The sequence below is a fragment of the Bombina bombina genome, chromosome 2, assembly GCF_027579735.1.
Source record: "Bombina bombina isolate aBomBom1 chromosome 2, aBomBom1.pri, whole genome shotgun sequence".
In the NCBI taxonomy this organism is placed as follows: domain Eukaryota; kingdom Metazoa; phylum Chordata; class Amphibia; order Anura; family Bombinatoridae; genus Bombina; species Bombina bombina.
The window spans coordinates 363,634,269-363,657,575 of record NC_069500.1 but is presented as its reverse complement, the minus strand read 5'-3'; the positions used below and the strand labels follow the sequence as shown (position 1 = coordinate 363,657,575).

General features: G+C 40.1%; 1 protein-coding gene across 11 annotated transcripts in view; it reads left to right on the top strand.

Moving 5' to 3' along the window:
- PITPNM2 (phosphatidylinositol transfer protein membrane associated 2) overlaps positions 1-23,307 on the top strand; it is a 545,415-nt gene that overhangs the window by 512,612 nt on the left and 9,496 nt on the right. The window lies entirely within an intron of this gene.

The window sequence follows — 23,307 nt, the reverse complement described above, 5'->3', positions numbered from 1 at the left end:
CAATCCCACCATATTATGTGGTGAAGATAGACCATGTGTGTTTGAGTACTTTATTCCAGGTAACTCAAAGCTATAGCTACATAATGAAATGTCTGTTTAACAAAGTGCTCATTAAAAATGATGGCATGAACTATTCTAGCTACGTTTTACTGTCACCTGGAAGTCCCAAAATTGTTTATTTGTATTCCCCTACATGCAGCTAAAACGCTAAAAGTGACAGCCTGCCCTTTAAAAACATGGCTTTATAGCTGAGCAGGGCAGCTTTATAACTGATACTAAACTTCCTCACATTTTCTACATCCCGGTACCCCTATCTATGAATTAAGCCCACCTACTCACCTTACATTGATCCTACCTACTAACATCATTCCCACATTACTCCTGCAGGCTGCGTAATCTGGGTTTGTCACAAGGACAGTTTTTTTTAATGAAGTATAAAAAGGACATTTCTATAGACTTTGAAGCTACCTCCTTCATTCTTTTATTAAAGGTAAATGTTACTCAAGGACAGATGTATGATTTTGAATGTCACAGTTGTAGACATTCCTAACTCTCTCACCAAGCCCAAGCAACTGTCTTTGTTAAACAACACTGCTTTGTAAGGCCCCACCTCTCTTTTCAAGCAGATTGAGACATATTTTTATATCCAAAGTGTTTTGAATTTACAAAAATTGTGCCAGGTATTGGAGTCTTATTCCATCCATTAGAAATGCACACCTTTTGTAGGGGGTTTAAATTCAAAGACTATTTTTCTTATCCATGCATATTTTGGGGATGGTTTTCTATTTTTAACCACACATACTTTTCATTGAGAACCCTCACCAATTCTAGTCTAATGCATCAGAAAATAGAGGTTTTCTTTCATGTAATTGGCAAGAGTCCATGAGCTAGTGACATATGGGATATACAATCCTACCAGGAGGGGCAAAGTTTCCCAAACCTCAAAATGCCTATAAATACACCCCTCACCACACCCACAATTCAGTTTTACAAACTTTGCCTCCTATGAAGGTGGTGAAGTAAGTTTGTGCTAAGATTTCTACGTTGATATGCGCTTCTCAGCATTGTTGAAGCCTCTCAGAGTACAGCGAATGTCAGAGGGACGTGAAGGGAGTATCACCTATTGAATACGATGATTTCCCTAACGGGGGTCTTTTTCATGGGTTCTCTGTTATCGGTCGTAGAGATTCATCTCCTACCTCCCTTTTCAGATCGACGATATACTCTCAAATTTACCATTATTTCTACTAAAGAACTGTTTTAGTACTGGTTTGGCTATCTGCTATATGTGGATGGGTGTCTTTTGGTAAGTATGTTTTTATTACTTAAGACACTCTCAGCTATGGTTTGGCACTTTATGCAATTATATAAAGTTCTAAATATATGTATTGTACTTATATTTGCCATGAGTCAGGTTCATGTATTTCCTTCTGCAGACTGTCAGTTTCATATTTTGGAATATAAACACTTTAAGAAATTTGTTTCTTACCTGGGGTTTAGTCTTTTTCAATTTTGACTACTTTTGCATTTGCGGGTATTAGGCCCGCGGGTGCGTCAAATGTTAGACTTTATTGCGTCATTTTTGGCGCAAACTTTTTTGGCGCAGGAAATTACATTTTTGACGCAACTTTGTCATTTCCGGCGTCATACGTGACGTCGAGACCTTTCACACGGCGGCGTCATTAGTGACGCAAGTGTGTCATTTCCGGTCATTTTTGGCGCCAAAAAAGTTTACGTTACGTTGTGCGTCATACTTGGCGCCAAATTTTTTTCATTATTTCAATACCCCATTCATGTTTGCCTCCTGCTTTCTTCTCTATCAAGAGGCCTATGCTTTTGCATTTTTTCCCATTCCTGAAACTGTCATTTAAGGAAATAGATAATTTTGCTTTATATGTTGTTTTTTCTTTTACATTGAGCAAGATGTCCCAATCCGATCCGGTCTCTGAAGTTTCTGCTGGAACATTGCTGCCTGACATCGGTTCTACCAAAGCTAAGTGCATTTGTTGCAAAATTGTAGAAATTATTCCACCGAATGTCATTTGTAATAGTTGTCATGATAAACTTTTACATGCATATAGTATTTCTATCAGTAATAGTACATTGCCAGTTGCAGTTCCTTCAACTTCTAATGTGCATGATATACCTGTAAATTTTAAAGAATTTGTTTCTGAATCTATTATGAAGGCTTTGTCTGCATTTCCACCTTCTAATAAACGTAAAAGGTCTTTTAAAACTTCTCATTTAGCTGATGAAATTTCAAATGACCAACAACATAATAATTTATCCTCTTCTGATGAGGATCTATCTGAAACAGAAGATCCTTCCTCAGATATTGACACTGACAAATCTACTTATTTATTTAAAATAGAGTATATGCGTTCTTTATTAAAAGAAGTGTTAATTACTTTGGATATTGAGGTAACCAGTCCTATTGACGTTCAGTCTAATAAACGTTTAAATGCTGTTTTTAAACCTCCTGTGGTTTCCCCAGGTGTTTTTCCCATTCCTGAGGCTATTTCTGATATGATTTCTAAGGAATGGAATAAGCCAGGTACTTCCTTTGTTCCTTCTTCAAGGTTTAAGAGATTGTATCCTTTACCAGCAAAATCTATAGAGTTTTGGGAAAAGATCCCCAAAGTTGATGGGGCTATTTCTACTCTTGCTAAACGTACCACTATTCCTATGGAAGATAGCACTTCCTTTAAGGATCCTTTAGATAGGAAGCTTGAATCTTATCTAAGGAAGGCCTATTTATATTCAGGTCATCTTCTCAGACCTGCTATTTCTTTGGGTGATGTTGCGGCTGCATCAACTTTCTGGTTGGAAAATTTAGCGCAACATGAATTGGATTCTGACATATCTAGCATTGTTCGCTTACTGCAACATGCTAATCATTTTATTTGTGATGCCATTTTTGATATTATCAAAATTGATGTTAGATCCATGTCTTTAGCGGTATTAGCTAGAAGAGCTTTGTGGCTTAAATCTTGGAATGCTGATATGACATCTAAATCTATTTTACTATCTCTTTCTTTCCAAGGTAATAATTTATTTGGTTCTCAGTTGGATTCTATTATTTCAACTATCACTGGAGGAAATGGAGTTTTTTTGCCTCAGGATAAAAAACCTAAGGGTAAATCTAAGGCTTCTAACCGTTTTCGTTCCTTTCGCCAGAATAAGGAACAAAAACTCAATCCTCCTCCCAAGGAATCTGCTTCCAGTTGGAAGCCTTCCTCAAATTGGAATAAATCCAAGCCATTTAGGAAACCAAAGTCTGCCCCTAAGTCCGCATGAAGGTGTGGCCCTCATTCCAGCTCAGCTGGTAGGGGGCAGATTAAGGTTTTTCAAGGATTTTTGGATAAAATCTGTCCAAAATCATTGGATTCAGAGCATTGTCTCTCAAGGGTATCGAATAGGATTCAAAGTAAGACCTCCTGTGAGAAGATTTTTTCTCTCACACATTCCTGTAAATCCAGTAAAAGCTCAGGCTTTTCTGAAGTGTGTTTCAGACCTGGAGTCTTCAGGGGTAATCATGCCAGTTCCTCTTCAGGAGCAAGGTTTGGGGTTTTATTCAAACCTATTCATTGTACCAAAGAAAGAAAATTTGTTCAGACCAGTTCTGGATCTGAAAATTTTGAATCGTTATGTAAGAGTACCAACTTTCAAGATGGTGACTATAAGGACTATTCTGCCTTTTGTTCAGCAAGGACATTATATGTCCACAATAGACTTGCAGGATGCATACCTTCATATTCCCATTCATCCAACACTATCAGTTTCTGAGATTCTCTTTTCTAGACAAGCATTACCAATTTGTTGCTCTTCCATTTGGCCTAGCAACAGCTCCAAGAATCTTTTCAAAGGTTCTGGGTGCCCTACTATCTGTAATCAGAGAACAGGGTATTGCGGTATTTCCTTATTTGGACGATATCTTGGTACTAGCTCAGTCTTTACATACTGCAGAATCTCACACGAATCAACTAGTGTTGTTTCTTCGGAAACATGGTTGGAGGATCAATTTACCAAAAAGTTTCTTGATTCCTCAGACAAGGGTCACCTTTTTAGGTTTCCAGATAGATTCAGTGTCCATGACTCTGTCTCTAACAGACAAGAGACGTTTAAAATTGGTTGCAGCCTGCCCGCACCTTCAGTCTCAGTCATTCCCTTCAGTGGCTATGTGCATGGAAGTTTTAGGTCTCATGACTGCAGCATCGGACGCAATCCCCTTTGCTCGTTTTCACATGAGACCTCTACAGCTTTGTATGCTGGATCAATGGTGCAGGGATTATACAAAGATATCACAATTAATATTCTTGAATCCCAATGTACGACACTCTCTGACATGGTGGATAGATCACCATCGTTTGGTTCAAGGGGCTTCTTTTGTTCGCCCAACCTGGACTGTGATCACAACAGATGTGAGTCTTTCAGGTTGGGGAGCCGTTTGGGGGTCTCTGACAGCACAAGGGGTTTGGAAATCTCAAGAGGCGAGATTACCAATAAATATTATAGAACTCCGTGCAATTCTCAGGGCTCTTCAGTTCTGGCCTCTACTAAAGAGAGAACCGTTCATTTGTTTTCAGACAGACAATATCACAACTGTGGCTTATGTCAATCATCAGGGTGGGACTCACAGTCCCCAAGCTATGAAAGAAGTATCTCGGATACTTGCTTGGGCGGAATCCAGCTCCTGTCTAATCTCTGCGGTGCATATCCCAGGTGTAGACAATTGGGAGGCGGATTATCTCAGCCGCCAGACTTTACTTCCAGGGGAGTGGCCTCTCCATCCAGATGTGTTTTCTCAGAGTGTTCAGATGTGGGGTCTTCCAGAGATAGATCTCATGGCCTCTCATCTAAACAAGAAACTTCCCAGATACCTGTCCAGGTCCAGGGATGGTCAGGCGGAAGCAGTGGATGCGCTGACACTTCCTTGGTGTTATCAACCTGCTTACATCTTCCCGCTTCTAGTTCTTCTTCCAAGAGTGATTTCCAAAATCATCATGGAACAGTCTTTTGTGTTGCTGGTGGCTCCAGCATGGCCACACAGGTTTTGGTATGTGGATCTGGTTCGGATGTCCAGTTGCCCGCCTTGGCCACTTCCGTTACGGCCGGACCTACTATCTCAAGGTCCGTTTTTCCATCAGGATCTCAAATCATTAAATTTGAAGGTATGGAAATTGAACGCTTAGTTCTAAGTCATAGAGGTTTCTCTGATTCAGTGATTAATACTATGTTACAAGCTCGTAAATCTGTCTCTAGGAAGATTTATTATAGAGTTTGGAAGGCTTACATTTCATGGTGTTCTCATAAATTCTCCTGGCATTCTTTTAGAATTCCTAGAATATTGCAGTTTCTTCAGGATGGTCTGGATAAGGGTTTGTCTGGAAGTTCCTTTAAAGGACAAATCTCCGCTCTTTCTGTTTTATTTCACAGAAAAATTGCTATACTTCCTGATATACACTGTTTTGTACAGGCTTTAGTTCGTATTAAGCCTGTCATTAAGTCAATTTCTCCTCCTTGGAGTCTTAATTTGGTTCTGAGGGCTTTACAGGCTCCTCCATTTGAACCTATGCATTCTTTGGATATTAAACTACTTTCTTGGAAAGTGTTGTTCCTTTTGGCTATCTCTTCTGCTAGAAGAGTTTCTGAGCTATCTGCTCTTTCTTGTGAGTCTCCTTTTCTGATTTTTCATCAGGATAAGGCAGTTTTGCGGACTTCTTATCAATTTTTACCTAAGGTTGTGAATTCTAACAACATTAGTAGAGAAATTGTTGTCCCTTCTTTATGTCCTAATCCTAAGAATTCTTTGGAGAGATCCTTACATTCTTTGGATGTGGTAAGAGCTTTGAAATATTATGTGGAAGCTACTAAAAATTTCAGGAAGACTTCTAGTCTATTTGTTTTATTTTATGGTCCTAGGAAAGGTCAGAAAGCTTCTGCTGTTTCCTTGGCTTCTTGGTTGAAACTTTTGATTCATCAAGCTTATTTGGAGTCGGATCAAACCCCGCCTCAGAGAATTACAGCTCATTCTACTAGATCAGTCTCTACTTCATGGGCTTTTAAGAATGAAGCTTCAGTCGATCAGATTTGCAAAGCAGCCACTTGGTCCTCTTTGCATACATTTACTAAATTCTACCATTTTGATGTATTTGCTTCTTCGGAAGCAGTTTTTGGTAGAAAAGTTCTTCAGGCAGCTGTTTCAGTTTGATTCTTCTGCTTTTTGATTTAAGTTTTTTTCTTTAAAAAATGAAAATAAGCTTATTTTTGGGTTGTGGATTATTTTCTCAGCGGAATATGGCTGTTTTTGTTTTAGTCCCTCCCTCTCTAGTGACTCTTGAGTGGAAGACTCCACATCTTGGGTATTGATATCCCATATGTCACTAGCTCATGGACTCTTGCCAATTACATGAAAGAAAACATAATTTATGTAAGAACTTACCTGATAAATTCATTTCTTTCATATTGGCAAGAGTCCATGAGGCCCACCCTTTTTTATGGTGGTTATGATTTTTTGTATAAAGCACAATTATTTCCAAATTTCCTTTGTTGATGCTTTCTACTCCTTTCTTTATCACCCACTGCTTGGCTATTCGTTAAACTGAATTGTGGGTGTGGTGAGGGGTGTATTTATAGGCATTTTGAGGTTTGGGAAACTTTGCCCCTCCTGGTAGGATTGTATATCCCATATGTCACTAGCTCATGGACTCTTGCCAATATGAAAGAAATGAATTTATTAGGTAAGTTCTTACATAAATTATGTTTTTGCATGATATTTGGATTTGACTAATTCATCGGCCTCAATTACTTGGAAATCAATTATCACTATTTATCTGCAGATATTTGTTAAAGGTGCAAATCCCCTGATGCAGAATTACAAAATCCAATTTTATACTGAAATCCAAACCTTTTCCGGTCCCAAACAGTATATGGATAAAGGATTTTCTACCTATATTAGCACATGTTCATGTTAAAAAAAAGGTTAAGGAATTTTCTTTTATACAGGTGGTAAGAGTCAACTATCCATTACTCCTGGGAATTACTCTTCCCTGCCACTAGGAGGAGGCAAGGATTTCCAAACCCCAAGAGATCTATAAAACCCCTCCCACCTTAATGGAAACTAGTTCTGTCTTTGCCTCCACTGGAGGAAGGTGAAGAATATAGATGTGCATGTTATTCTTCAATAAAAGGGGTCCTCAGACTGGTACAGGGGTTAGTTTGCTCACTACAAAAATAGCAGGTGCAGCCTAGAAAAGATTAATTATAAAACCAGAAAAAGAGAAGTAGATACTCCAAATAAGGAGTGTCTACAAGTCTAGGATAAAGCACACATGCAAAATTAGTAATACAGGAATTGAATTCTTCAAAAAAAAAAAAAAGAGAATACACACATACTAGGGATCCCGTAGTCAGAAAATATCAACTATATATTGCCGGCTAGATGTACAATGGTGCACCACAGAACAGAGTCACTGTGAAATAAATCCAAGAGAACGTTGCAGCTATATAGCATAGTCACTGATATATTCAGAAAAGTTGTGCACAAACCAGCTGAGGATAACAGGCATTAACCCAAATTTCCAGCAATAACAAGCACACCAGCGGAAAAGATAGGAGACAACAACCAAACAAATTAAAGAAGGCGCCACATAGAGTATTAAAGTCTTGTAAAACAGGTTAAATGATTATGAGTGAAAATTCATTCACATTTAGAAGAGCACATTGAAGTGCTATACTTGCAGGCCTCCCGTTTGAGGAACCAGGTAGTAGGTATTAGTAGGTAATGGGGAAATAACTATTTAACTATGTATTTATGCATTTAACTTCTTTGATAGTTTTCTGCAGTTATGGAGCCTTCTGATTCTGTCCCTAAATCTACTTTAGAAGCTGAGTCCTGTGATCACTTTCCTTCCAGTATTAAATGTGTTTATTGTAAACAGGCTGAGGTGTTACCTCCAGCACATTTATGCAATATATGTATTAATGTTTTAATGCATTCTGACTAGTCTAATGCTTCTTGCTTCTAAAGGTGTTGCTGCTTCTTCTGCTTTTTTCCGTACAGGGGAGTTTTTCAGATTGTGCTCCTGGAGTTAAAAAACTTCATTCACTTTACAGTGCCTAAAATGTTAACAGCTATGCCACGTAAGCGTACAAGGCACCTTCTACTAGCTCTCTGAATACTCAGAGGGAGAGGTTTTCTCTGTTGATCAATGGTATTACTCTGATCATGAATCCAGAGTCATCCACTTTTTTTTATTTAAAGTTGAACATATTAGTTCACTTTAAGGATATTTTGCTTACTTTAGAGGTTAAAGATCCTAAAGTATATAAAGATGTCAGATCGTTTAGACATAATTTTTAAACCTATAGTTTTTCCTATGCCTGATGCTGTCTTTGAGATAGTCTCTAGGGAATGGTATCAGCAAGCTATTCCTTTTAATCCTTCTGCAAGGTTTAAGAAAATGTATCCTTTACTGGTTTCTAACACTGTTCCAAAGTGGATGGGGCCATTTCCACTTTGGCTAAGTGTTCTACTTTACCTTTGGAAGATAGTTCTTCCTTTAAAGACCCTTTAAATAGGATTTTCAGCAAGCAGGTTATTTTTTTAGACCAGCAGTTTATATTGCTGATGTGGCTGCTTCTTCCATGTGGTTAAATAGTCTATCTGGGCAGCTTTCTGATCATTCTGCTAGTGATTTTTTTTTTTTTATTATATTTTTTTTTTTTTGAGGTTTGAAGCAAGGCATACAATCCAAGCATGTCAATAAAATCTATACATTGAAGTTGTTTTCAGAAAAAATAGTGAATATAAACCAAACAAAATGTACAAAACTCTTTCAACTGACAATATTTAAGAGTATAAGGAAACATACAACTAGCCTGTTGTACAGTAAACCCTCGGAATGACGCATGAGGCCACTTTTGGACCTCTTAGTACTACCAATAATATAAATATAAGGAGGGTCTTCATGAACATATAGAGACTACTCTTGAGTCTCAGGGGAAACCTCTATTTTCTTATTTTACTTATATATAATTAGGACTTATATAGGAACACTGATGGCTCAAGATAGCGGGGGAACAAAAATACAGGTGTGTAATACCATAGAGCCCAACGATGATATGGGAACCAACTATAAGGTTATGTCATAATGATCAGAGAGGTAGGCTTAAATAGTGATAGTATATATTAAATAAAGAGGCTATGCGTTTACTTTTATGTAACTATTTTTATGTTACTGGCTTTAACCAATGAGCATTAGTTAGTAAAGTCTCAGGTATATTGAATTGCAGGGCTTCTCTGTACTGAAATGTGGTTTTAAGGAGATAGGGTGGGTCAATATAAGGATTCACCAGATATAAAAACTGTCTCCTGTTAATAACTTAAGTATTTTTTAGTGCAAAGTAGGGATGTGCTTGTCTCGGCCGCAGACAGCACCTTCCACTATTAGAAAATATTAGATGACAAAATTGTATTAAGTGGAGTCTAACCCACATCTAGGTTCAATGGATACTATTCATATGTACCCGAATTAGCAAAACATAGAAGCCCCAAACATCAAAAACTATTTATCCTAGACTCTATGAGATGGTGAACATTTATGCAGGGCTAGTGGATATCTAGTGTACAGCAATTCCCTTATCTAGAGTAATAGATTACTGATAACCTGAGTTTACTAACGGCTAGATTTAGAGTTGGGCGGTAGCCGTCAAAACCAGCGTTAGAGGCTCCTAACGCTGGTTTTTACCACCCTCTGGTATTTGGAGTCAGTCAGGAAAGGGTCTAACGCTCACTTTGCAGCCGTGACTTTTCCATACCGCAGATCCCCTTACGTCAATTGCGTATCCTATCTTTTCAATGGGATCTTTCTAACGCCCGTATTTAGAGTCGTGGCTGAAGTGAGCGTTAGAAATCTAACGACAAAACTCCAGCCGCAGAAAAAAGGCTGTAGTTAAGAGCTTTCTGGGCTAACGCCGGTTTATAAATCTCTTAACTACTGTGCTCTAAAGTACACTAACACCCATAAACTACCTATGTACCCCTAAACCGAGGCCCCCCCACATCGCCGCCACTATAGTAAATATTTTTAACCCCTAATCTGCCGACCGCACACCGCTGCCACCTACGTTATCCCTATGAACCCCTAATCTGCTGCCCCTAACACCGCCGACCCCTATATTATATTTATTAACCCCTAATATGCCGCCCCCAACGTCGCCGCTACCTACCTACAATTATTAACCCCTAATCTGCCGACCGGACCGCGCCACTATTATAATAAAGTTATTAACCCCTAATCCGCCTCACTCCCGCCTCAATAACCCTATAATAAATAGTATTAACCCCTAATCTGCCCTCCCTAACATCGCCGACACCTAACTTCAAGTATTAACCCCTAATCTGCCAATAAATTAATTAAATAAAATACCTACAAATAAATACAATTAAATAAACTAACTAAAGTACAAAAATTAAAAAAGAACTAAGTTACAAAAAATAAAAAAATATTTACAAACATTAGAAAAATATTACAACAATTTTAAACTAATCACACCTACTCTAAGCCCCCTAATAAAATAACAAAGCCCCCCCAAAATAAAAAACTGCCCTACCCTATTCTAAATTAAAAAAGTTCAAAGCTCTTTTACCTTACCAGCCCTGAAAAGGGCCCTTTGCGGGGCATGCACCAAAGAATTAAGCTCTTTTGCATGGAAAAAAAACACATACAATACCCCCCCCCAACATTACAACCCACCACCCACATACCCCTAATCTAACCCAAACCCCCCTTAAATAAACCTAACACTAAGCCCCTGAAGATCTCCCTACCTTGTCTTCACCTCACCGCGTCCCGATCTGTCCAGAAGAGCCTCCGATGTCTTGATCCAAGCCCAAGTGGGGGGCTGAAGAGTGATGTCCATCCTCGGGCTGAAGTCTGGATCCAAGCGGCGGCTGAAGAAATCCATCGGGCTGAAGTCGGAAGTCCATCATCGGGATGAAGTCTTCTATCAAGCCACATCTTCAATCTTCTTTCTTTCTTCCGGAGCGGAGAGGAGCCATCTTCTTCCCAGCCGACGCGGATCCAACCTCTTCAAGCGACACCTACTCGCCGAATGACGGTTCCTTTAAATGACGTCATCCAAGATGGCGTCCCTCGAATTCCGATTGGCTGATAGGATTCTATCAGCCAATCGGAATTAAGGTAGGAATATTCTGATTGGCTGATGGAATCAGCCAATCATATTCAAGTTCAATCCGATTGGCTGATCCGATCAGCCAATCAGATTGAGCTCGCATTCTATTGGCTGTTCTGATCAGCCAATAGAATGCGAGCTCAATCTGATTGGCTGATTCCATCAGCCAATCAGAATTTTCCTACCTTAATTCCAATTGGCTGATAGAATCCTATCAGCCAATCGGAATTCGACGGACGCCATCTTGGATGACGTCATTTAAAGGAACCGTCATTCGGCGAGTAGGCGTCGGTAGAAGAGGATGTTCCGCGTCGGCTGGAAGATGATGGCTGAATTCTTTGGGGCATGCCCCGCAAAGGGCCCTTTTCAAGGCTGGTAAGGTAAAAGAGCTTTTCTATTTTAATTTTAGAATAGGGTAGGGCATTTTTTTTATATTGGGGGTCTTTGTGATTTTATTAGGGGGCTTAGAGTAGGTGTAATTAGTTTAAAATTGTTGTAATATTTTTCTAATGTTTGTAAATATTTTTTTATTTTTTGTAACTTAGTTCTTTTTTATTTTTTGTACTTTAGTTAGTTTATTTAATTGTATTTATTTGTAGGTATTTTATGTAATTAATTTATTGATAGTGTAGTGTTAGGTTTAATTGTAGATAATTGTAGGTAGTTTATTTAATTTATTTATTGATAGTGTAGTGTTAGGTTTAATTGTAACTTAGGTTAGGATTTATTTTACAGGTAATTTTGTAATTATTTTAACTAGGTAACTATTAAATAGTTCTTAACTATTTAATAGCTATTGTACCTGGTTAAAATAAATACAAAGTTGCCTGTAAAATAAATATTAATCCTAAAATAGCTACAATATAATTATAATTTATATTGTAGCTATATTAGGGTTTATTTTACAGGTAAGTATTTAGATTTAAATAGGAATAATTTATTTAATAAGAGTTAATTTATTTCGTTAGAATAAAATTATATTTAACTTAGGGGGGGGGGTTAGGGTTAGAATTAGCTTTAGGGGTTAAAAAATTTATTAGAGTAGCGGTGAGCTCCGATCGGCAGATTAGGGGTTAATACTTGAAGTTAGGTGTCGGCGATGTTAGGGAGGGCAGATTAGGGGTTAATACTATTTATTATAGGGTTATTGAGGCGGGAGTGAGGCGGATTAGGGGTTAATAACTTTATTATAGTAGCGGTGCGGTCCGCTCGGCAGATTAGGGGTTAATAAGTGTAGGCAGGTGGAGGCGACGTTGAGGGGGGCAGATTAGGGGTTAATAAATATAATATAGGGGTCGGCGGTGTTAGGGGCAGCAGATTAGGGGTACATAGCTATAATGTAGCTTGCCGTGGTGTACGGAGCGGCAGATTAGGGGTTAATAATAATATGCAGGGGTCAGCGATAGCGGGGGCGGCAGATTAGGGGTTAATAAGTGTAAGGTTAGGGGTGTTTAGACTCGGGGTTCATGTTAGGGTGTTAGGTGCAGACTTAGGAACTGTTTCCGCATAGCAAACAATGGGGCTGCGTTAGGAGCTGAACGCTGCTTTTTTGCAGGTGTTAGGTTTTTTTTCAGCTCAAACAGCCCCATTGTTTTCTATGGGGGAATCGTGCACGAGCACGTTTTTGAAGCTGGCCGCGTCCGTAAGCACTGCTGGTATCGAGAGTTGCAGTGGCGTTAAATTATGCTCTACGCTCCTTTTTTGGAGCCTAATGCAGCCATTCTGTGAACTCTAAATACCAGCGGTATTTAAAAGGTGCGGGGGAAAAAAAGCATGCGTAGCTAACGCACCCCTTTGGCCGCAGAACTCTAAATCTAGCCGTTAGTGAGGGTAATAAACATTATACATAACATTTCAGGACTACTAAACAGAGCAGCTTAAAACGGTAACAACTCTCAAAATTCCTAACTTAACTATTGACTGTTAATTGGCAGGCTATCAAACATCATATGCCTTTAGGGAGTAAATAAAAAATATGTTTGGTGGCCAAATGCGAGCTTATGTCCATATAGATAGTCTGTCTTGCATAAATCAACTCCATCTTCCCCCCAGTAACACTCCATGTTAAACTATGTAGGAGAAACGTTGGGGTCGGTGTAGGTATTCTCTTTATCCCACACCACATCGTGGGGTCCGAAAGGACCTTACAGGCAGCCATAGCTCCGGATAAAGTCCCTGCATTCTAGCAAAAAAGAGGAGAAAGTCCCGGAACTTGAGTCATAAAAATCAAAACTTTATTCCATAGTTTTAAAAATTGGAGACAGGAAAACGGCAAACTGTTCCAGAGCAGAGAACAGTTTGCCGTTTTCCTGTCTCCAATTTTTAAATCTATGGAATAAAGTTTTGATTTTTATGACTCAAGTTCTGGGACTTTCTCCTCTTTTTTGCTGTGTTTAACCACGAACTACAGGGGTCCGCTTTTTGTCCTCTTTGAGCTCTTTCAGTAGCCTGCTTGATTGAAAATCACCACTACCTATTGCGCCCTTCAGCCATTACGTCACAACAGCACAGTGAGGATTTGTCACGTACTACTACCCACTCAGAAGAGCCCATGGGAGGAGCCTGCTAGTGCTCCGAGGAAGCTGTTTAGTGCTAGTTCTGCTTTTGGAGCCATGTGTAACAGGAAACAGTGATTACACCCAGTGTGGGAGAAATAGAGGATACGTGACTCTGACAGCTGCTATCGGAGGGTGGGTGAGTGAAACCGTATTGCAATTGGTACAGCTATCTAGGCAGTTAAAGCGCTATACATATCCTTTAGAAGTATTAGAGAGTATTATACCTGCTAGTTGGTTTATCTGTTTAGCGCAATAGTACAGGGTCTCCCCATACTCACCCTCTATATGTGTTTTCTTACACGGAGGTATATGAGGGATAGAGCCCATCTGTCTTAGATATTCTGTGTTCATATTTTGAATTACTAGTCTCACCCGCCTTGCCTATATGTTTATAGCTTGCATGTCTCTCTTCAAGGACAATATGTTATGTGACGTCTACAGATGTATCTGAAGCTTTGGATTAAAGTGAAGTTTCCACTTATATTGTTTCACCAGTTACTTTCCTTGCATTCTAGTATGCTCCAAGTTATGATCATGTCTCACATACCTCCAGTTTTCAGAGATTAAGGAGAGCACACCCCTGGTTAGGTTCCGAACGCCATCGGGAGTCAGTGGTTGGTATATGTCACTGTACTCATTGGTCAGAGTAGGATAGACCAGACGATTAGTTCCAGGGAAATCTCCTTTCTGTTCCCTACAAGTGGTCGCCATCTTGAAATGGTGCTTAGTTGTGGAGACGCTCTTCCCCATGATGTCTGGTAGGTCTTCCTGGATTGTCGCACTTTGCTGTATGGGCTGTGTAGGGCTATTTGAGAGCACTGGCCCATGTATACGTCCTATCGAATTCACTGAGTCCTCCTGTTTATGTACCAGCATAGTTGGCGGAGGACTAGTGTTGCAATCTTCTATGGGCTCACACTTTTCCATGATTTGGATGTCTACGAGGGGCATCGACATGATAAAGAGGTTACACAGCTCGGATTTCAGGTTTTGATCCTCCATTAGCTGTTTTATTCTGCTTTCCCATTTGTCCACTAGCTCCATATTTAGGGTGAACTCTCAGCGGCTCAGTATCTTAATAATGTTATAGATGGTTCCCTTTTATGTTGAGATTTTGTAGTAGTAGTATTTATCCTGTTGCAGGATATAATAACCCCGGTATTGGGGGGAGGGGGGTTAGATTGCGGCAGCCCCAGACCTACGTTCAATTATTCATACAGGACTCACTTCATACAGTATGTTTCTCATATTGCGTGATCGCATTAGATTGCAAGATGGCTTCCGGGCCTATGGAAAAGTTATCATGTAGCTGTCCCAAAGAGCATAGGCTAAGACGTAGTCGAATCTTCCACTCTGAGAATACCACAATTTAGGAAAGTGAACCTGATCTTAAATTTTTAAATCTTGTAAGTTTAATGTCGGCAATTTTGCAGAAATCTTATCAAACTCACGGAGCTTCACTAAGACACGTCTTGCCGCTTTGAGAGTAAGCTCCGCCCCCTAGTGAAGATTTTTTTTAACCTTTTGGAGTTCCTTAAATATGCTAATGCTTTCATTTCTTATGATGTTTTTTACATGATTAAAGGGGTAGTAAACACCACAAATGTTATTGATTAAAAAGATAGTCCCTTTATTTACAATTCCACAGTTTTGCATAACCAACACTGTTATAGAAATATACTTTTTACCTCTGTAATTACCTTGTATCTAAGCTTCTGCAGACTGCCTCCTTATCTCAGATCTTTTGACAGACTTGCATTTCAGGCAATTAGTGCTGACTCCTAAATAACTCCATGTGCGTGAGCACAATGTTATTTATATGATACACATGAACTAACCCCCTCTAGCTGTGAAAAACTGTCAAATACATTTAGATAAGAGGTGGCCTTCAAAGGCTTAGAAATTAGCATATGAGCCTACCTAGCTTTCAACTAAGAATACCAAGAGAACAAAGCAAATTTAATGATAAAAGTAAATTAGAAAGTTGTTTAAAAATTACATGCCATATCTGAATCATGAAAGTTTAATTTAGACTTAACTATCCCTTTAAGATTAATGCTAAAAGTATGTCTTTAGCAGTACTTTCTAGAAGGGTTTTTTGGTTTAAAGTATTGGTCTGCCGATATGGTTCCTAAATTCTGGCTTTTATCCCTTTTTTTTAAAGGGAAAGATGTTCTTTGGTTCTGGTTTGGATTCTACTATCTCTACTGTGACTGGAGGTAAGGGAGCTTTTCTTCCTCAGGACAAGAAGTCCAAAGGTAAATCTAAAGATTCTAATAGTTTTCCCAGCATAACGGGGAACACAAATCTGTTTTCTCCCTTCAGAAGCAGGGTATCTCTGGTTCTGTCTGGAAGCCAAGTACAAACTGGAACAGGTCTAAGCAGATAAAAAAAATCTACTTCCTCGTCCAAGTCTGCATTAAATTACAGCTCCCGATCCAGAGACTCTGGTAGGGGACAGGTTGCACATTTTTCAGGAAGCTTAATTTCAGTCTGTTAAGGATCCCTGAGTTTGAAATATAGTCTCTCAGGGTACCGAATAGGTTTCAGAACAAGGCATCCCATGTCCAATGTTCCAAAAAATCCAGTGAAGGCCTTTTTTTGTCAGTTTTGGATGAAGTATCTATGGGAGTGATTGTTCCTTTATTGGAACAGGGAAAGGGGTTTTATTGCAATCTATTCATTGTTCCAAAGAAGGAAGGAACTTTCAGACTAGTTCTGGATCTGAAAGCTCTTAACATATTTCTTAAAGTTCCTACTTTCAAAATGTAGAATATTCAGACTATTCTGCCGTTTGTTCAGCAAGGTTAGTTTATGTCCACAATAGATTTCAAGTATGCTTACCTTCATGTTCCTATTCACAGTGAACATTATCAGGTTCTAAGGTTTGCTTTTCTAGACTGGCACTTTCAGTTTGTTGCTCTACCATTTGGTCTGGTTACAGCTCCCAGAATATTCTCAAAAGTTCTGGGTACCCTTTTCTCTGTGATCAGAGAAGTATTGCGTTGTTTCCTTATCTGGACTATATCTTGGTTGAAGCTCCATCTTTTAATTTAGAAGAATCGCACACCAGCATGTTTCTTTGACAACATGGTTGGAAAATCAATTTTCCAAAGAGTTTGCTGGTTCCTCAGACACAAGTTGTTTTTCTGGGGGTTCAGATAGATTCCATTTCAATGAGACTTTCTTTGACAAATCAAAGAAGGTTGAAGCTAGTGTCGGCTTGTCTAAACCTTCAGTCTCTTTCTTTTCCCTTAGTTGCTCTTTACATGGAGGTGTTAGGTCTCATGATTGCCGCATAGGATGCTATTCCGTTTGCACATAAAGCCTCTTTAGCTTTGTATGCTTCAGCAGTGGGGATCATATTCAGCTATCTCAAAGGATTCATTTAGGACACAGAACAAGTCAGTCTCTGTCTTGGTGGCTGAATCATCAGCTTCTTTTGCTCATCCTTCTTGGACTGCGATCACTACAAATGCAAGTCTTTCAGATTGTATACATTTTGTAATTTTGATCTAGAGCACAGATTCTTAATTGTTTGGTCATTTTTATCCTCAATAGAGATGTTAAACTCATGTGTTATGCTCACGTCTCAGCACTCCTGGTCCAAGTACCAGGAGGATTACAACCAGTGTTCCCTCTAAGGCCAGTTTTGTGAGCGGCCCAGCAGTGAAACAGTTAATAAGGGAGCCACATCTTGTAGTCTGTATTGTATAGTGTTCGCTAATTGCTCTAATTAACGGTTTCACTTTTGGGCCACACACAAAACTGCCCTTAGAGGGAACACTGATGACAACCTACATGAATATCTTATAGATGTAAGCAGATTGTGATGTTCTAAGAGTATGGTTTTTGGCTCTACAGAATTTGAAGGATCAATTGGTTAACTACAGTGACAGCAGAGCGATTTAGCAGTGAGAAGCTGCAAAGATAATTTGTTTAGCATCCCAGTTCTGAGCCCTCATTGTCTGATTTTGATGTCTAAATGCATCGGAGCGTTCACTGGTATTGCATGTGGTATAGCCTAGTGTAGTGTTGGTGTTTCTATTCTCTGGCTTAGCATTTAACCACTGCAGTGCATCTGTGGCAGTAAGATGTAACCGTTTACTGTACACTACGATCCATATGAGAGACATAATACATGCAGAGAGAAGTGCACTCTCAGAAACTAACAACTAGCTCAATAACTTGTTAGCTTGTTCTATGGCAATTTACCACCTGGGTGCAGCTTATTTTTACAAGGAGAGGGAGAATCCGCAATAATTTCTACCAATAGCCAAGTATAAGGAGGGCCCCTCTCAAAGGACCCGAGGGGAAACTGAGATATCGACAAAAGATATACTGGCGCTAGAAAGCTATGGTAGCGAACTATAAGAAAACGAGATAATCTCAAAAATATAGGATAAAAAAAGTAAATTAATGCTTACCTGATAAATTAATTTCTTCTACGATACGATGAGTCCACAGATTTTATCCTTGTGGGATATTAACTTCCTGCTAACAGGAAGTGGCAAAGAGTACCACAGCAGAGCTGTATATATAGCTCCTCCCTTCCCTCCACCCCCAGTCATTCGACCAAAGGTTTAGGAAGAAAAAGGAAAAGCTAAAAGGTGCAGAGGTGACTGAAGTTATAAAAAATATAATTTAAATCTGTCTGAAAAATGACAGGGAGGGACGTGGACTTGTCGTATCGTAGAAGAAATTAATTTATCAGGTAAGCATAAATTTACTTTTCTTCTACAAGATACGACGAGTCCACGGATTTCATCCTTACTTGTGGGATACAATACCAAAGCTACAGGACACGGATGAAACGGGAGGGACAAGACAGAGACCTAAACAGCCTCAGAAGAAGCAAAAGTATCAAATTTGGAAAATTTGGAAAAAGTATGAAGAGACGACCAAGTCGCAGCCTTGCAAATCTGTTCAACAGAAGCCTCATTTTTAAAAGCCCATGGGGAAGCCACAGTCCTAGTAGAATGAGCCGTAATTATTTCAGGAGGCTGCTGTCCAGCAGTCTCATATGCCAGGTGGATGATACTCTTCAGCTAAAAAGAAAGAAAGGTAGCCGTAGCTTTCTGACCCCTACGCTTTCCAGAATAAACAATGAATAATGAAGATGATTGACGGAAATCCTTAGTCGCCTGCAAGTAAAACTTCAAGGCACGGACCATGTCCAGGTTATGTGATTAATATTCTTATTTGAAACAACCTTAGGAAGAAATCCAGGTTTGGTACGCAAAACCACCTTATCAGAATGAAAGATAAGATAAGGCGAATCACATTGTAATGCTGAAAGCTCAGAAACTCTACGAGCAGAAGAAATAGCAACCAAAAACATAACTTTCCAAGATAATAATTTAATATCTATGGAATGCATGGGTTCAAACGGAACTCCTTGAAGAACTCTAAGAACTAAACTCAAACTCCAAGGTGGAGCAATTTGTCTAAATACAGGCTTAATTCTGGTTAGAGCCTGACAAAAAGACTGAACATCTGGAACATTTGCCAAACGTTTGTGAAGCAAAATTGACAAAGCAGAAATCTGTCCCTTTAAGGAACTCGCTGATAATCCTTTCTCTAATCATTTCTCCAATCCTGGGAATCCTAACTTTACTCCATGAGTAGCCCTTGGATTCACACCAAAAAAGATATTTACGCCATATCTTATGATAGATTTTTCTAGTGACAGGCTTACGTGCCTGTATCAAAGTATCGATGACCGAATCGGAGAATTCCCGCTTAGATAAAATCAAGCGTTCAATCTCCAAGCAGTCAGCTGCAGAGAATTTAGATTTGTATGTTGGAAAGGTCCTTGATTGAGAAGGTCCTGTCTCAATGGAAGTTTCCACGGTGGCAGAGAGGACATGTCCACTAGATCCGCATACCAAGTCCTGCGTGGCCACGCAGGCGCGATCAGAATTACTGAAGCTCACTCCTGTTTGATCCGAGAAATCACGCGTGGAAGGAGAGGAAACGATGGAAACACATAAGCTAGGCTGAACAACCAAGGCACTGCCAAGGCATCTATCAGTTCGGCCTGAGGATCCCTCAACCTGGATCCGTATCTTGGAAGCTTGGCATTCTGTCGAGATGCCATCAGATCCAATTCCGGTCTGCCCCATCGGAGAATCAGTGAGGCAAACACCTCCGGGTGGAGTTCCCACTCCCCCGGATGAAAAGTCTGTCGACTTAGAAAATCCGCTTCCCAGTTCTCTACTCCTGGGATGTATATTGCAGACAGATAACAAGAGTGAGCCTCCGCCCATCGAATTATCTTGGATACTTCTATCATCGCCAAGGAACTCCTCGTTCCCCCCTGATGATTGATATAAGCCACAGTAGTGATATTGTCCGATTGGAATCTGATTAATTTGGCCGAAGCCAACTGAGGCCACGCCTGAAGCGCATTGAATATTGCTCTCAACTCCAGAATATTGATTGGAAGTAGAGACTCCACCTGAGTCCATACACCCTGAGCCTTCAGGGAATTCCAGACTGCACCCCAGCCCAGTAGGCTGGCGTCTGTTGTCACTGCGGAAACACGTCCCCTGGGACAGATGATCTGGCGACAACCACCAAAGAAGAGAGTCTCTGGTCTCTTGATCCAGATTTATCTGAGGAGATAAATTTGCATAGTCCCCATTCCACTGTCCGAGCATGCTCAGCTGCAGTGGTCTGAGATGAAAACGAGCAAACGGAATGATGTCCATTGCCGCTACCATTAATCCAATTACCTCCATACACTGAGCCACTGATGGCCGAGGATTGGACTGAAGGGCTCGGCAAGTATTTAGAATTTTTGATTTTCTGATCTCCGTCAGAAATATTTTCATGTCTACAGAGTCTATCAGAGTTCCCAAGAAGGGAACCCTTGTCCGTGGAACTAGTGAACTCTTTTTTCTAGGTTCACCTTCCATCCGTGAGTTCTCAGAAAGGACAACACTGTGTCTGTATGAGATTTCGTCAGATGATAAGTCGACGCCTGAATCAATATATCGTCCAGATAAGGCGCCACTGCTATGCCCCACGGTCTGAGAACCATCAGAAGGGACCCTAGAACCTTTGTGAAGATCCTGGGTGCTGTGGCCAACCCGAAGGGAAGAGCCACGAACTGAAAATGTTTGTCCAGGAAGGCAAACCTTAGGTACTGATGATGATCCTTGTGAATAGGAATATGAAGGTATGCATCCTTCAGATCCACGGTAGTCATATATTGACCCTCCTGGATCATTGGTAAAATTGTTCGGATGGTCTCCATCTTGAAGGATGGAACCCTGAGAAACTTGTTTAGACTCTTGAGATCTAAAATAGGTCTGAACGTTCCCTCTTTTTTTGGGAACCATGAAAAGATTTGAGTAAAATCCCTGTCCCTGTTCTAGTCTTGGAACGGGGCAAATTACTCCCATAGTGGAGAGGTCTTTTACACAACGTAAGAACGCCTCTCTTTTTATCTGGTCTACAGACAATCGTGAAAGAAGAAATCTCCCTCTTGGGAGAAAATCCTTGAATTCCAGTTGGTATCCGTGGGTCACGATTTCCAGTGCCCAGGGGTCCTGAACATCTCTTGCCCAAGCCTGGGCAAAGAAAAAAGTCTGCCCCCTACTAGATCCGGTCCCGAATCGGGGGCCGTCCCTTCATGCTGTCTTTGTAGCAGCAGCGGGCTTCTTGGGTTGTTTACCCTTGTTCCAAGCCTGGTTGGGTCTCCGGACGGACTTGGACTGAGCAAAATTCCCTTCCTGCTTTGTGGAAGAAGCGGAACCAGAGGGTACTCCTTTAAAATTTCGAAAGGAACGAAAATTATTTTGTTTACCCCTCATCTTAACAGACTTATCCTGAGGTAGGGCGTGACCTTTACCTCCAGTAATGTCAGAAATGATTTCCTTTAACTCAGGCACGAATAGGGTCTTACCCTTGAAAGGAATAGCTAAGAGCTTAGATTTAGATGACACATCAGCAGACCATGATTTTAGCCATAATGCTCTACGCGCTAAAATGGCAAATCCTGCATTTTTTGCCGCCAATTTAGCAATTTGAAAGGCGGCATCTGTAATAAAAGAATTAGCTAGCTTGAGAGCCTTAATTCTATCCAAAATGTCCTCTAAAGGGGTCTCAAACTTCAGAGACTCTTCTAGAGCATCAAACAAAAAAGCTGCTGCAGTAGTAACCGGAACAATGCAAGCTGTTGGTTGTAAAAGGAAACCCTGATGAATAAATTATTTCTTTAGAAGACCCTCTAACTTCTTATCCATAGGGTCTTGGAAAGCACAACTGTCCTCAATAGGAATAGTTGTACGCTTAGCCAGGGTAGATATAGCTCCCTCCACCTTAAGGACATTCTTCCAAGAGTCCCGAATGGTGTCCGATATGGGATACATTTTCTTAAAATCTGGGTGGAGGAGAGAACGGTATACCCGGTCTGTCCCATTCCTTCTTAATAATTTCCGAAATTCTTTTAGGAACCGGAAAAACATCAGTGTAAGTAGGTACCTCTAGATATTTGTCTATTTTACACAATTTCTCTGGTGGTATTACAATAGGGTCACAATCATCCAGAGTCACTAAAACCTCCCGAAGTAACAGGCGGAGGTGTTCAAGCTTAAACTTAAAGGACATGATGTCCGAATCTGTCTGGGGTAACATACTTCCTGGGTCTGAAAGTTCTCCCTCAGACAACAATTCCCAGACCCCCAACTCAGAGCCCTGTGAGGGTACATCGGAAATCGCCAACAAAGCATCAAGGACTCAGTATTCACATTAATTCCTGTCCTACTGCGTTTACCCTGTAACACTGGTAACTTAGATAATACTTCTGTAAGGGTAGTTGACATAACTACAGCCATATCCTGCAGAGTAAAATAATTAGACGCACTTGAGGTACTTGGCGTCGCTTGTGTGGGTGTTAAAGGTTGTGACACTTGTGGAGAATTAGATGGCATATCCTGATTCTCTTCAGACTGAGAATCATCCTTAGGCACACTTTCTTTACATAAAATATGATTTTTACATTGTAAGGCTCTTTAAGTACAAGAGGTACAGAAAGTAAGGGGAGGTTGCACACTGGCCTCTAAACACATAGAACAAGTATTTTCTTCACTTTCAGACATGTTAAACTAGCATTAGCCACAATGGATGTCTTTTAACCTTAATTGTGGTATCAAGAAAATTTTGGAAAAAAAAAATACTGCGCCTTTAAATAATAAAAGAGCAACAATTTTTCTGTCTGCACAAAAAAAAACGATCTTTAGCACTTAAATCTTATGCTAAACAGTTCAATTTTTATTGCACTAGTTGAGCAATAAACTAAATCATCCTGTAAAAAGTCTCTTTTATCTAGAAAATAAACTTTAAACAACGATAACAGCCCCTGCACCTCCCCACAGCTCTGCTGCGGCGCCTACCTGTCCCCCTGGGAACACAAAATGGATTCAACAACGATCCGGTGACTGAATCTCAACTTTTAGGCCCCACCGAAGCTAGTGCCTGCTGCCTTCTAGTGAGGAGAAATTGCGCGTCTGAGCGTGCGAATTAGGCCCCGCCCACCGTGGGCGTC